The sequence below is a fragment of the Harpia harpyja genome, chromosome 18 (genome assembly GCF_026419915.1).
Source record: "Harpia harpyja isolate bHarHar1 chromosome 18, bHarHar1 primary haplotype, whole genome shotgun sequence".
Taxonomy (NCBI): Eukaryota; Metazoa; Chordata; class Aves; order Accipitriformes; family Accipitridae; genus Harpia; species Harpia harpyja.
Window position 1 is genome coordinate 12252780 of NC_068957.1, and position 13965 is coordinate 12266744.

The window sequence follows — 13965 nt, forward strand, 5'->3', positions numbered from 1 at the left end:
GTCAGGGAGGTGACAAGCTCTCAGGGGCATGGGGTCTGCTGTCTCGGGGACCAGGGAACACGATTGTCCTCGACCGGGGAATGCCACAGCACATCCAGAGAGATGGGATACACCTCTTTAATATGCTGCACATACAAATCTCCCCTGGCAAGACAGCAAGTGACTCCAAGTTGCAGCAGCGGGGTGACCAGGCATTGGTGTGCTGCATTACAATGTCTGTTCAAAGTCCTCCTCCACTAACACCCCCCCCAACCCACAGCCCCACATGCATCTGCACACTCATCCCATGGGTCTCACCAAGTCCTGTTTGCTCCTTGCAAAAGCAACATCTCAGATCACCAGGCTTGTGCCTCCCCATTCAACCTGCATGCTTTTCCTCCAGGTGAGCCTGGGATAGCAGGGGAGAGCTGGGCTTGTGTTACCAGCCAGGCAGCAGGTCTGCCCTCAGCCTCTTCTTCCTCAAGGTAGTTTTCCATATGCAAAGCCAGATTTGGAAGGATTGCATTGTCTAACTCCATCCCCTAAATCAGCTTGCTGGCTAATCCTGTTTTAAGTGTACTCCACATTCAAGGGAATATCACTGTGGTTGCAGAAGCCCCTCTCTTGCTCCGCTTAATTACACAGAACAAGGTTAAAACCAGCCTCAAACTACAGGAACCCAGTTGTCAAAGGGAAAGTGGCAGAGGCTTTCCAAAAGCAGTTTCTTCTCCAATGTGAAGGCTATAAAAACTAAAAGCCAGGAGCCACCAGTGTTCATCAAAAAGGGAGAAAGCTGGGCATCTTCCCAATATCAGGACGGGTAGTTTGCAGTAGCAGTGCTCACTCAAGATAGTACTCCCACCTGATAACTCAATTTTTCTTTGAGTTACTTAACCACTTAAAAAAAGACAACAAACAAACAAAAAAACCCCAATTTTAAAATGAAAAATGCCACTTCACATTGAAGTGTTCAGATATTTAGATCTCTTGTTTTCCAATGGAAGTGTTTCAACTTTTTCTTTCCTTTTCTCAGATGAAGTTAATCAGCAAATTTGCCTCAATTCCTCAAGCTGTGTCTTTTTCTAAAGAAATCACTGGTGTTTCTAAATCTAGGAAAAATTTTCTTTCTTTTTAAAAAAGGACATGGGTAATAGAAAGCCAAATTAAGCATAGGTGGGACCTCATTAGATTTAGACAGCCACAGTGAGAGGAGAGACGTCTTAGTTTTTACTGGAGGAGAAAAGGTGTAGAAATTTAGGAGTAATTGTTGGTGGGCAAATAAAGCCTTCGTATTTCAGCTTGTGCAGCTTTCCCTGCAGTTTTTTCCTTAAAGACCAGCTTCAACCTCCTACTCTTTCCATATGCAGTTGTGGTGTCAGTGCCCTCCAATGATACCAGATGTAGAATGGGACTAGCAGCTATTCCCAGCTTCCCTCCCAGCTGCTTTGCTGACTTGAAGGACCCCAATGGCTGGTTTAAGGCTAAGAGGGGGCCTCCAGCTGCTCACAAAATCCAAGCATCCCCCAGCATTGGGTGAACTTTCAGCCAGCTGCATCATAAGCGATGCAAAGGCAATCAATGCCTGAACAGGCCATTTAACCAAGAGACTGTACTTCCACATCTTGCAAAGCTGCACCCAGGCTGGCTGCTGCTCTACAGCAGAGATGGGCGACCAGCATTTGCTGGGAACAGGGACCTGGCTCTAAGCCTGCACCAAGCACACAAACCAGGGGAGGTCTAACCTCACCAGTAAGTCATTCAAGTGTGTGTGGGGATAAAGCAAAAAAATACCTGAGCAAATCAGAGTCAAAATGCTGATTGCTGCTGCATTTTGGCTAAGAAAGTACAGCCTGTGCTCCAAACCTTTTGTCTGTTGACAACTACAAAACTTACCTCCCCAAGCTCAGCACTGGCACAAATGCATCCCCTTGGGACTGCACACTTGTTTCTTGCTCCGTCTGCAACTCTCTTCAGAAGAGCTTGCACTGCCTCTCTCCTCCCTTCTCTTTACGTGTGCTTCTTCCTTTCTAGGAGCCTTCCTTCAGAGATGACAGTCCAATACTGTAGCTATTCCAGATATGCCACTCTCCAAAGAAAGGGGAACATTTTTCTATGATTAGAAGCCTCTCTCCTATTAATCCACTGCCCACCATGCTGCAGACCTCAGTCTTCCCTCCTGTTACATCTCAGTTTAATCTTTAACACCATAAAACAGCATTCCAGGAATACCTCATTAAAGGCAGAAAAAATCAAGAGCATTCTATCTAGCACCCTGACTGTATCACAGCTAAAACATGGTCTTGCAAGTGACACAGCCAGCAAAAAAAATAATAAAAAAAAAAATCATCAACTCTGATTCCTTTTCTTACCTTTTTTTTGCTTTCATTCCTAAAATATGATGGTTTTGTTCTATTATTTCTGTAGGTTCCTCACTACCCCACACAGCCTTTTACTGTGAGAAAACAGACTCTCCACTTTATTACCAGACAACCTTATTCACACTCTGAATTTGTTTTCTGCATTTCACCTTGGAAAGTACCATTCATATCACTGCTATTATCTCTGTACTTCTTTTGAATAGTAAAAAAGCCAACACCAAGTGCTATTAAACCTATGTGATACCAGCAGTTACCTTCATGTTTTCCACTGCATGGATTATCTGTACTTCCCTTCTCCCAGCTCCCACTGAAGAACCAACCCTCCCCCCCAAAAGTCCCAACCCATCACACATTTGGCAGCTAGCAATAATTATTTTGGAGTCCCATGGCTGCAACTGAACAGAACCACCATGAGATCTGTAAGCAGCTTAATTTGGTCATCTTGGGTAATCTATTTGTTTTCTTACTGTTATGTAGTTTAGATTGATTTTGCTATTATTTTCAGCTCCACAGGAAAGAAAATTGGTAAATAACTTTTTTTTTAAATTGTGACAATCATTAACTGTCAACAGACCATCAGACAATCAAACTGCTACTAGCAGAGATCACTCTGTAGGAGGGAAAAGACCACAAGCTCCACAGGCACTCTCAGGCCAGGCTCAGGCAGAGCTAGTACTCAGTGAACACAGCAAAAGCCAGACAGGTCTCCGACTTCTGGCCCCACACAACCATGGAAACCCAGTTTTCCTCTGTAAAAGGAGGCATTATGGGCCCATAAGGCTGCAGCATGTCCTTGCACCACTGGGAGGGTGCAGGCACACACAAGACATAGCTTTGAGCCTGAGCCCTGCAGAGGTCAAATCCTGTACACAGGCATGCAGCAAGCTGTCTGCCAACTGCCCCACTTGCAGATCACCTGTTGGTACCACCTGCATCCCCTCAGTAACACATCCCTGAGCACTGGTGGGGAAAATTAAAACCACCCCTAGCTCTGAGCACCAGACCTAAGATACAGCCAAAGCCAACTTTTCTGTTCCCCAAGCCACCCCTTACTTTGCCTTTTCTTCTCTGATTTTTTCTCACTCTTCCTCTTCCTCACCACCTACCCAATATCTCAGGCAAATCTTTAGCAGCAGCTCCACATCTTCAGACCCCCATCTTCACACTGAACCCTCCTGCTTCACCCAACCCCTAGCCAATAACGCAACACAGCACACCCCAACGCTTACCTAAAAGCTTTCATCAAAAAACTACTCTCCAAACTCCACCACCAGCCCAACCATCCTCCTAAAGCAGCCCTCTCCTCCTGGGCTTTGCCCCTTTTAACTCTAACTCAGGACAGTGGTGGCAGGCAGGGCTGACTGAACAGGGCTGGTAAACAACAGGGTGATAGGGAGCCCTGTTGTATGTGAACACCAGTTCTTCCAAGACGAGGCACTCCATAAGCCTGGAGGGTGGGCAATCAAATGCCACCTCTTTTTCTCCTCCAGATTTAAGATTTCAGGAAGTCGGGGAGTATACCTCATGTTTAGAAAGCATTGTTCATGTAGCAGCACAACAGAGCTTGATGCTCCTCTACAAAGTGTGTGCAGGTATCATAAAACAAAGCTGCTACTGCTGCTTGCTCCCAGGATTAAAATCATTTGGGCACCGGGACATAGCTCTCCTAGCAACAAAGATCCTTCTCCTTACAGTTCCTAATTCGTGAGATGTCAAAGCTATCTATCTGCCATCTCCTGTCCTTAAGAAGCAATCCGCCCTCCATATCACTCCAGCCAATCTGGCCATTTCATGGTTCAGAACAGCACACATCCCTTCACTTACTGTTGCAGTCTGCAGCACGGCTGCACCAAGGGAAGCGCTCTTCATTTCCCAGAAGACTATATGAAGTCTTTAACCAGGCCGAATACTTTAAATAAACATTTGAAGACATGTTCCCATTCTGGGAATTCTTCAACACAAACCAGATGGATTGATAGATGCAGTAGATTAGTTTGGGTACAATATGATCCAGCATGATACTCAAGTGATTCAAGCAAGGGAACCACCTGCAATGCACTGCTTACAGAAAAATAATGTGTTTTCTTGTCAAGAGCATCAAGATGTTCTGAAACTAACCCTCTCCCTGCATACACTTCCCATACAAATATGGCCTGCTATCATCCATGGCCAGATGGCCACAAGTCCCTCAGTGTTTCTCTAAGTGAGCATCATAGGGCAAATTTTGTTCCCACACATGCTGGATTACAACAACTCCAGGGGAGACTCTAGTGGAAAATTTCCAGTGAGGCCAGTGCAGGACTGACAGCACAACCAGTTTTGTCCAAGGAGAGATTTGGGCACCAGGCGGGGAGGAGAAGCAGCAAACATCGAGGCTTAATTTTATGTTCAATCAGGCCTTCACATTTCCTTCTCACTCAGCTCCTTATAATAGGCTACCCTTTTCCTAAACATTTATTTGAAAACAGTTACTGAGTTTATCCTGGGAGTTGGAAAGAGAAACTCTGAGGTTTCTGTATCCAGCAAAACTGCCTGTGCTACACCAGCCCAGTGCTGTCTGAAGGCAGCATCTTTCTCCCCAGGGAGGCATTTGAAGAGCTGTCATACTGTGATATCTAACGTCCAGCTCATGTGCCTTGTTCTTGGATGCCAGCCTTTCACCCTTTGTACTCAGTTTCATTTCACTGTCAGAGCAAGAAGAGCTGCTGCAGAATCTGCAGCAGTCACAGTTGCTAGGGCTGGGGGTGGTGTAACCTCCGTGCAAAGGGGAACGATGGCATGGTGGCAGCCAGGTGACCATTGATGACTTTGGTCTGTTTCTTCCTGGCATAAGGATCACGTTCTGGCTGAGGGCTGACACTGACACTTCAGTTTACCTCCTTCCCAGACATTTCACCAAGCCTTCCCCTTGCTGACTGGTTCCTGGAGTGTTTTGTGGGGAGGGGTGGGACTTGCTTCACCCAAATGCCTGCATGGCCTTCCCCCCCTGGGGCACTGTCAGTGTTCTTGCTCTTCCCTTGGCACTGCGTCTTTTTTGTAACGCTTATCTCTCTTGGGAAAACGACTAGTGTACATGATGATCAGACAGTCTGATAAAGGAAAAATTACACATATTATACCAGAAAGGGAAAGGAAAGATTTTTTTTTCAGGCCTCTGTGCACTAATAGGCTTTAGTTGCCTCATCTGGGACCCCCACCCATCACCCATGGTCCTAAGAGCTATACTTAAGCTCTGTCACAGTTTCTAGCTTTGTCTTCAACTACTCCTGGCTGAACTGCTGGATGGGCAATATCTTCCCTTGCCTGATGGTGACCACAGGCTCACCAGAGACTCTTACTGTCACCAGTCTGCCTCATTCAATGTGGCGAGACTGCATCCTGGTTGGTGAGGGTACTGCTGGCACTGTGGTCACCCTCTGCCCCCAGCTTGGTTTTCCTTTTCTTGGCTTTCCTTTCCTGCTAGATTTCATGGGTAGACAAGATGGGAAAGGGAGGATGGAGGGAGAAAAACCTGCCCCCGTGCTCAGACTGTCACTGGATAAACAGCAAAGGCTGAGACAGCATGTGATGGTTGTTTGTAGCAGGCAAATCTAGAAATTAAAGAAATAAGTCACCTGGTAGGTGGGGAATACAATGAACCGCACTTTCTACTGTCCCATGCACAGCCCTTTTACTGACCTCGGAAAGATGGAGGAGATAAGACCACACAGCTCATGTGCTTGACCGTGAGCATACGATTAGCTTGTGGAAAGCTGCATTTCCAGGGTACAGCTCAGCTCTGGTGAAAGCCTCTGGCAAACTCCTACTGCTTTCAAAAGCATGCATGGAGAAATCCAGAAACACCAGGCACTCTGTTGATGTAACTTGATGGATTTGTCAAACACATTTTTGCAATTTTACCGTGTTTTTATGTAGTGCAAAATCACGAGCTTTTTCTGCGTTTGATACAGCTTAAATGCCTCGAATTTCCTATAATGGAAAGCTGACCTTTTGCGTGCTGGTGCCGTACCACATCATGTTGAGGCAGGGAGTTTGGAGACAGCATGTGCCAAGGTTAGGAAGAGAGCAGTGTGCCATGGTGGGACTGTACTATGTGTATTTCTTGACTTGGGAAAGTGGAAGGCAAGATGTACTGGCGGTATTGCTGGCTTTGGGAGGATGGGAACATGTCCCTGGGATCAGTAGAGCTCCCTTGCATTCAGTGTGCAGGGTGGCACAGGAAAAGCATTCCCATTCCTTGGTAGGAGGTGCGGGGCCCATGCAAAGGGCAGCAGGGAGGAGACGACTCCTGGGCGGCAGGAGCAGACCATGGCAAGGAGATGGCTGTCTGCACACTGTAAGTGATAAATGTGTCTTGCTCTGCCAGGCGGTGTGGCCTCAGTGTCTGAAGAGAGAGTAAGTGTCCCTGAAGATATGGGGAAGGAAGTGTCAGATCTTGCTAATTGTCCGGTGGGTGAGGGAAGGGACAGCAGCCATGCTCTGCAAGATGCAAATGCTCCTGTGAAGTCGGATGCATGTTGGGTCAGGAGGAGATATATTTGCAGTTCCATAGGTGAGATTCTGGTCCCCTGGGTCCATTAGTCAGGGCTCTTTGCAGCCCAGCTCTGTCCCTACCCCTCCCCATCCCTGCTGGCGAGGGTGGCCCCGCACAGCGAAGGTCCTCAGCATAACTCAGGGTCAGATCCCTCTTGCAGGGGATTCCTTGTGCCTTCTGCCTCTCCCTTTGCAGCATGCAAGGGCTCTCTGGTTACTGCTGTATTTGAAGACTTGGTTGAAGAAACTCACTTTCTTTCAGCCGATCTTCACAAGAGTCTCTCTTGAAGCAATTTAAAATTATTTTCCCTTAAGTAAGGCTTTGGCTGACAGCAGCTGCTCCACTGTCAGTGATGACAAGTGGAGAGGAGTGTGGAGCCCAACATGAAGGAGGAGCAGAAGGAACAGTAATGGAGATCAGCAGCATTGCGGTGGCTTGTTAGTTTTGGCATCAGCCAAACTGGAAACAGGGACATGTGGGAAGCAGGGTCAGGGGAAAGTGAATAGAAAGAAGCTGATGAACATCTCGGAGAAGACTTTGTACAGTTGCTCAGCACTAGCACCACTGGTGCTGTTGTGAGGATATTTCAAGCTGTCATTAGTCCCTGATCCTCGCAAGCCTTGTTGCAGCAGTGGAAATGGGGTAGGAGCAGGGTTTCTGCAAGACATGAGTCAGAGCCTCTGACTGCTGCCTTCAGAAGTTGGTGGTGGATGGTGGTGGGATCTCCCATGCCTGTGACTGAGGTCAGAGCCTGACTGAGCTCCTTTACAGGCCATAACTAAGACCATCTACGTTGCATTGCACCTCTTGACCTCAGATGTGGCAAGGATGTATAGGCTGATGGGGCATGAAAGTATGGTCTCAGTCATGCCTACAGTCCACTTGGAAAAAACAGTGCTCTGCCTTCTTGTCAGGCAACAAATGAGGACTCTTCTGAACACACGTGGGGTCCATACGTACCACACAAGCAGACCCTGTGAACTACAGAGAGATATTGCCCGTGTTCATGTGGCCGGTAACTGTTAACTGGGGACAGGCAGCAGCACTCAGGAAGACGGAATAGCTTTGTGCTAGAGACTTCTTCCCCATCACCATACACATCCTTCTTGTTTGTCCCAGTCAGAGACCGTCTGTGGTCTTGCTAATGCTCAGTGGAAAGCAGAAGAGATGGAAGAGGCATGGGTGCTCCCTGGATGGCAGTGCAGGCATTGGGAGCTGTAGGAATTCACTTGTGCTCGTTTCCAAGCCTAACACTGGCTCTTGGACTCAGTGCAAAGAGCCTCAGACATCAGGTACATTACCAAGTAGGCTTTAATGGTCCTCAGCAGGCAACATTGACCCTGCCAGGCTTCCCGCAGCACAGTTGGGAAGATCAAAGCTGTCATGTGCGAGTGCCAACCTGACTGATGGTGACACAGGGGAACAAATACGATTAAGCAGGAGGGATAAGGCTCTGCCCAGGTCTTCCCTGACAGCGGTGGGAGTTCGGAGAGCAGCTGGTGCTGATCTGATGTCCTGTTCTGTGTCAGGAAGGATGAGAAGCAGGTAGGGGAGGAACTGGTCCCCAGCCCATTTTCACACAGTGCTATGTGGGAGTAACTCAGCTTCTGGCACTGCAGTTTTCAGCCCTTCCCTCTGCTCTGAGTACATGGGGATGGTCTCTCCTCCTCCTCCCAGACCCCCACTCCGTAATTTGGAGAGGCACCAAGGCGCACACTGAGCTCTGGTCTTTTCAACCCCCTCATTGGGAGCCCAAGAGGGAGATGGGGAATTTCCCTGCAGTGATCCCACTTTTGATGCTGACTTTGTAACAGAGACTTATCATGAATTAATTATGCATTATTAGCATCCATTATTCATTCCTATTATGTGTACATACATGTGTGGCGCTGAATAATAAGGGAATTATGCCAGACAATTAAATGGCCGTCCACTGAGAAACAGCCTTGAGAGGAGGGAGTGTATCACAAACAGAGGGGGTTTGGTGAGGACGGGCATCAAACTGGATGGGGGAAGGAGGCAAACAGACCATGCAGGAGGAAAGCCAGGGCAGAAGGCAAGAAACTAGAAGAGACATATGAATTACAGCTGGTTGAACAGACTATTTTTCATGCGAGTGGCTGAACCTAAAGCAATCAGAGGAAATATGGGTCAACCATTTCGGCAAAACAAACTAAGACCCTAAAGATCACTGAAATCAAGCCTAAGTGGTTCCTTCAACAGGAAGAGAAAATTTCCTTTATTGTCTAGTCTGGTTTTTAATGTTAAGCTAAACAATATTTGCATCAGTTTTGAAATTTTAAAAAAGGCCATTTCGAAACATTTCAGTTTGATGTGAAACCAAAAATGTTTCAACATGTCCTGTGTGCTTTTGGCTGAAACTGTTTGTGGAATTTGACACAAATTTGCACATAGGTTGGGTTTACCTCAAAAAGGAAATTTTTCAGCAATTTGGCATATTTGTTTTGATTATTCATGTCATGGTCAGGAGAGGAGAGGAAGGAATCACCCAGTGCTCAGAGGAGAAAAGCAGATCAACCAGCACGGCTCAGAGATGCAGTTTGTGTGTGAAATACCAGAGTTGCAGCAAAGCCGGAGAGGGGAAGCTCAGGTTTTCAGAATCTATCTCAATTGATGAAGATAATTACAAGTGCCACATTCCCAATTTCTTCTTCTGGGAATTCTCTTCTTTAATAAACTCATTCTTACAAATTGATCACAGCCTCTCTGGTACTCAGCACATATCAAAGCCATTTTTAAGATTGAAGAGAACACTTGGGTGAAAAATAGGAACCAGTGCCAGACTTTGTAGAGATCTACCTCAGCTGTAATACAACTGAATTAACTTGCTCCCTTCACATGCCCACTAGTCAATATGTTCATGTGTATTGGGTTTGAGTGGTGGACTTTTGGTACTGGGGGAGGGGCTGCAGGGGTGGCTCCTGTGAGAAGCTGCTAGAAGCTTCCCTGGCTCCAAGTTGGACCCACCGCTGGCCAAGGCCGAGCCCATCAGCGATGGTGGTAGTGCCTCTGGGAGAACAGATTTAAGAAGGGGAACCTGCAGCAGGGGAGGGGATGGGAATGTGAGAGAAACCCCTATGCAGACAGCAAGGTCAGTGAAGAAGGAGGGGAGGAGGAGCGGAGGAGGAGGGGATGCCCCCGCAGCCCGTGGTGAGACGGCAGGCTGTCCCCCCCAGCCCATGGAGGGGAGCGGGGGAGCAGATGCCCACCTGCAGCCCGGGGAGGACCCCATGCTGGAGCAGGGGGATGCCTGAAGGAGGCTGTAACCCCGTGGGAAGCCCATGCTGGAGCAGTCTGTGCCTGAAGGACTGCAGCCCACGGAAAGGACCCATGCCAGAGCAGTTTGTGGAGGATTGTCTTCTGTGGCAGGGATCCCACGGTGGAGCAGGGGAAGAGTGAGGGGTCCTCCTCCTGAGGAGGAAGGAGCGGCAGAGACAACGTGTGATGAACTGACCCCAACGCCCATTCCCTGTCACCCTGCGCTGCTGGGGGGGAGGAGGTAGAGAAAATTGGGAGTGGAGTCGAGCTTGGGAAGGAGGGAGGGATGGGGGAAGGTGTTCTAAGATTTGGTTTTACTTCTCGTTATCCTTGTTTTGATTTGATCTGTAGTAAATTAAATTGCTTTTGTTTCTTCCCTAAGTTGAGTCTGGTTTTTTGCCCATGACCATAAGTGGTAAGCGATCCCTCCCTGTCCTTGTCTCAACCCATGAGCTTTTCTTTATATTTTCCTCTCCCCATCCCACCAGGGTGGGAGGAGTGAGCAAGCAGTTTCGTGGTGCTTTGTTGCCGGCTGGGCTTAAACCACAACATCATGGATGTCTACTTCTGAGCTTTGGACAGTGATGAAACCTGAGTCCAAAAATCTCAGGAGAGGCAAGGACCAGTGGGACTTACCCATGGTGTTCCCTGTACGCTGCACCCAAGCTGGGTAGCCCCTGGCAAGCTCAGATGAGTAACACACTGCAGTCACCCACCCAATGCAGCCTGAAGACCTCTTGTCTCTGTGCTGGTTTTCGGCTGACTTGAATAGGCTGATCCCAGCAGGACAAGTACATTCATGTAAACCTTCTGGAGGGGTTTGGGTAGATGACTGCTTGGTTGGGTCTAGATTACTCCTCTTGGTGTTCCCCAGTTCTTTTTTCTATATTTTCAGTGATGTGTGTGTACCAGCATAATTGTAGTGAAATAACTAGACAAACAGTAACTTTTTCACAGGAACATCCAACATGCTGAAGACCTTGTTTTCTAAACCAATATAATTAAACCAGCTCCAAAAAGAAAATCAACAACTGCCTAGGTGAGCTTTAAACCTAGGCTTTTAAGTGCATTTCATTAGATGTATGCAAATGCTGTGAGGATGCCCTAATTTCCTATTGCAATTTAGTCTGCGCCCATGAGGAAAACATTACATTTAACTCCCCTGCCTCCAAAATAAACAGTTCTTAACCCAAACTGAGAGCACCCAGACTGGCATTGTTACTTGAATCAGCTACCCGTTCAGATAACTGGTGCAGGCAAAACCTGAGCTATGTGGAGATGGTTTGCTCTCCACGCAGAGAGCAATGACCCATTCAGCTATTTCATTTGGCCCATGTTCTTGCAACAGTCCAAGTTGTCATCTGTTTACAGGAAGCAGAAATACAGGGGTAGGGCTTATCCTGGACTCTTTTCCTGATGTCCAGTTTAAATAGTGCTCAGTCTAATGTGGGCTTCCCCTTCTGCTCTGTAAGTAAAGCTAGGGGGGTGAGAAAATGGTTTGCTTTCCTCAAGGAGGCTGGGAAGGAGCAGCTGAGGTTTGCATTAAGAGCAACACATCTCAAGGGAGAGAGAGGTCCAAGGCTCAGAACGGCACATTTGTCTGCTGCAACTACAGCTGGGTTTTGTCATAATCAAGTCCTGTGGGGAGTTACAAGTCACTTTTCCCCAAGATTCAGGAGCTTTTTTGCAGCTGCTGAAATTCCCAGAGCGATGAGGGCTCAGATATCCCCACCCTCCCCTTTCTGTTCCTTGTGCTCTCCCAAACCTGCATCTCTCATATACCATTTCTACCCAGGAGAGGTTTCGTCTGCACAGAAAAGTTGCATCAGTTTTACATAATATGGAGTTGAAGCCAAGACAGACACCTGCACAAACCCTCTTCTTGGCACCCCTTGTGCAAGCTTTCAGTGCCAAAAGCACCTCCTCCTGCTCCTCAGTGACAGCATTGCTAGTCTCAGGGCTTCATAGCCAGCCCCAAGAAAGGGAATGGCTGCTCTGTATCTCTGCTTTGCACTCCTACCTCCCTTGGTCAGCAAGACTCAGGTACCGACTGGCTCCATTTCCTTTCGGACTCAGGAGAATTGTGCCAGGAGCATTCCCCAGTGTTCTCTGCTGGGTGGCTAAAGCAGCGCTGCCGGCCTTGCAAGTGGCTGTGCAAGCTCCCATTATGGCCTGACACTACATTAATAGCTAGAGAGGGATGCACAGAGCAAGGCACAAAGCCAGCTGCCGGCACCACATGCCTTTGGCTGGCAGGAGCTCAGCACCGCAGGCAGGTGCGGGTGGACCAGGAGCATGGGGAGCAGCGTGCATGGAGCAGCCAATGGTGGCTTATCAGCAAGATACTTCTTGGGGCATCCCACTGAGAGATCAGGCCTTTGTGGGAACAGCAGCAGCATTTTGCAGGCCTGGGACTGCAGAAATGAGCTGCTGGCAGACTGCTCATGCCCAAAGGGACTTTGCAAAGAGCTGGGTGGGTGGCTGACAGCCTGGGAAAGGAGCCATACAAAAGCAGAGGAAAATAATTTTTCAAGTTCAGGTGTGGTTTTGATGTTTCGTATGCATTTTTTCAGCCTAAATGAGGATGAAAATTTCAAATGGAAAAATAAGTTCTAAAATGGACCAAATAAGCACATTTGAACAGCTGAAACATTGTCCTGGTAATTTTTGTGTTTCATTTCCTTATTGATCTTTTAAATGCCATGTAATTTGAGCTATGAGTGGATATAAATTTATGGAAAAATGATTGATCTTTTTGTTTAGAGCATGTTTATATATGGGGTTTTTTAAATTTTTTTGAAAATGTATAATTTATTGAGACCTTCCCTGTCCCACATCTACTTTTGGCTTTACAGAATTGGTTTTTGATTACTAAAAAAGGAAACAATTCACCAAGACACTCACAACCCCTCTCTGGCTTCCTACAAGGACCATGTAAGGCAAGGCCATGACGACATTCACATATAGCCAAGGGACCCTATGTCTAGACTCCCAGAAAAAATGAAGAAGTCAGAGGCCTGTGACCAGAAGCTCATCCTCAGTTAGTTCAAAAGCGCTTGGTGAAATAAGGCTAAATTTCAGCTTCATAATAAAACGTGAAGGGGGGCAAACATCATTTGCTCTTTGGGTTTTACCCAGTGCCAGGGATCAAAGGTAAAAAGAAAGTCATGAGTGGGTTAAAAGCAAAGATCTTAAATCCAGGCAAGCCTAGATTTGGCTTATAATAGCAGAGGAGAAAGATGGTGGAAGACCAGACAGCACATTTGCTACAGGGAACCATTCTATTTTTGCCTTATTGCCCACCTGAAGCTCCACGAGAAGCATTAGGGCAGCACCAAGAAACCATGAAACAAATCCAAAACATGCTCGGTGTTGCACAAATGTGAAGGAGAGAGACTGCCTTGCTCTGAAAGGCTTGCAGCTGCCACTCTGCAGCGGCCACTGCTGTGCTGTTGTACCCTCTTGGGGACACCGCATCCCCCTCATCCAACCCCAACATGGTGGCAGTCATCTCCCACTCCTGGTGGGGACAGCAGGACATGCACCATGAGCTGTGCCACAGCAGTATTTGGTGAGAAAAGGCCTTTTCTGCTTTGCAGGGCAGTGCCCAGCCTTAGCACTAGGTGCCTCTAGCAAGCTGGGGGACTGAGAGCTTTTTGCTGTGTATTTATAGAGATGCTATATGGCCATTACTCTGGTGCCTTTCCTCACTATCGCCCTCATGCAGCCTTTCAGCCCTCTTCTCGTACTCCCTCCTCTGTGTCCTTGCCACTGCCCTGCTGCCAGTCCCCCCTG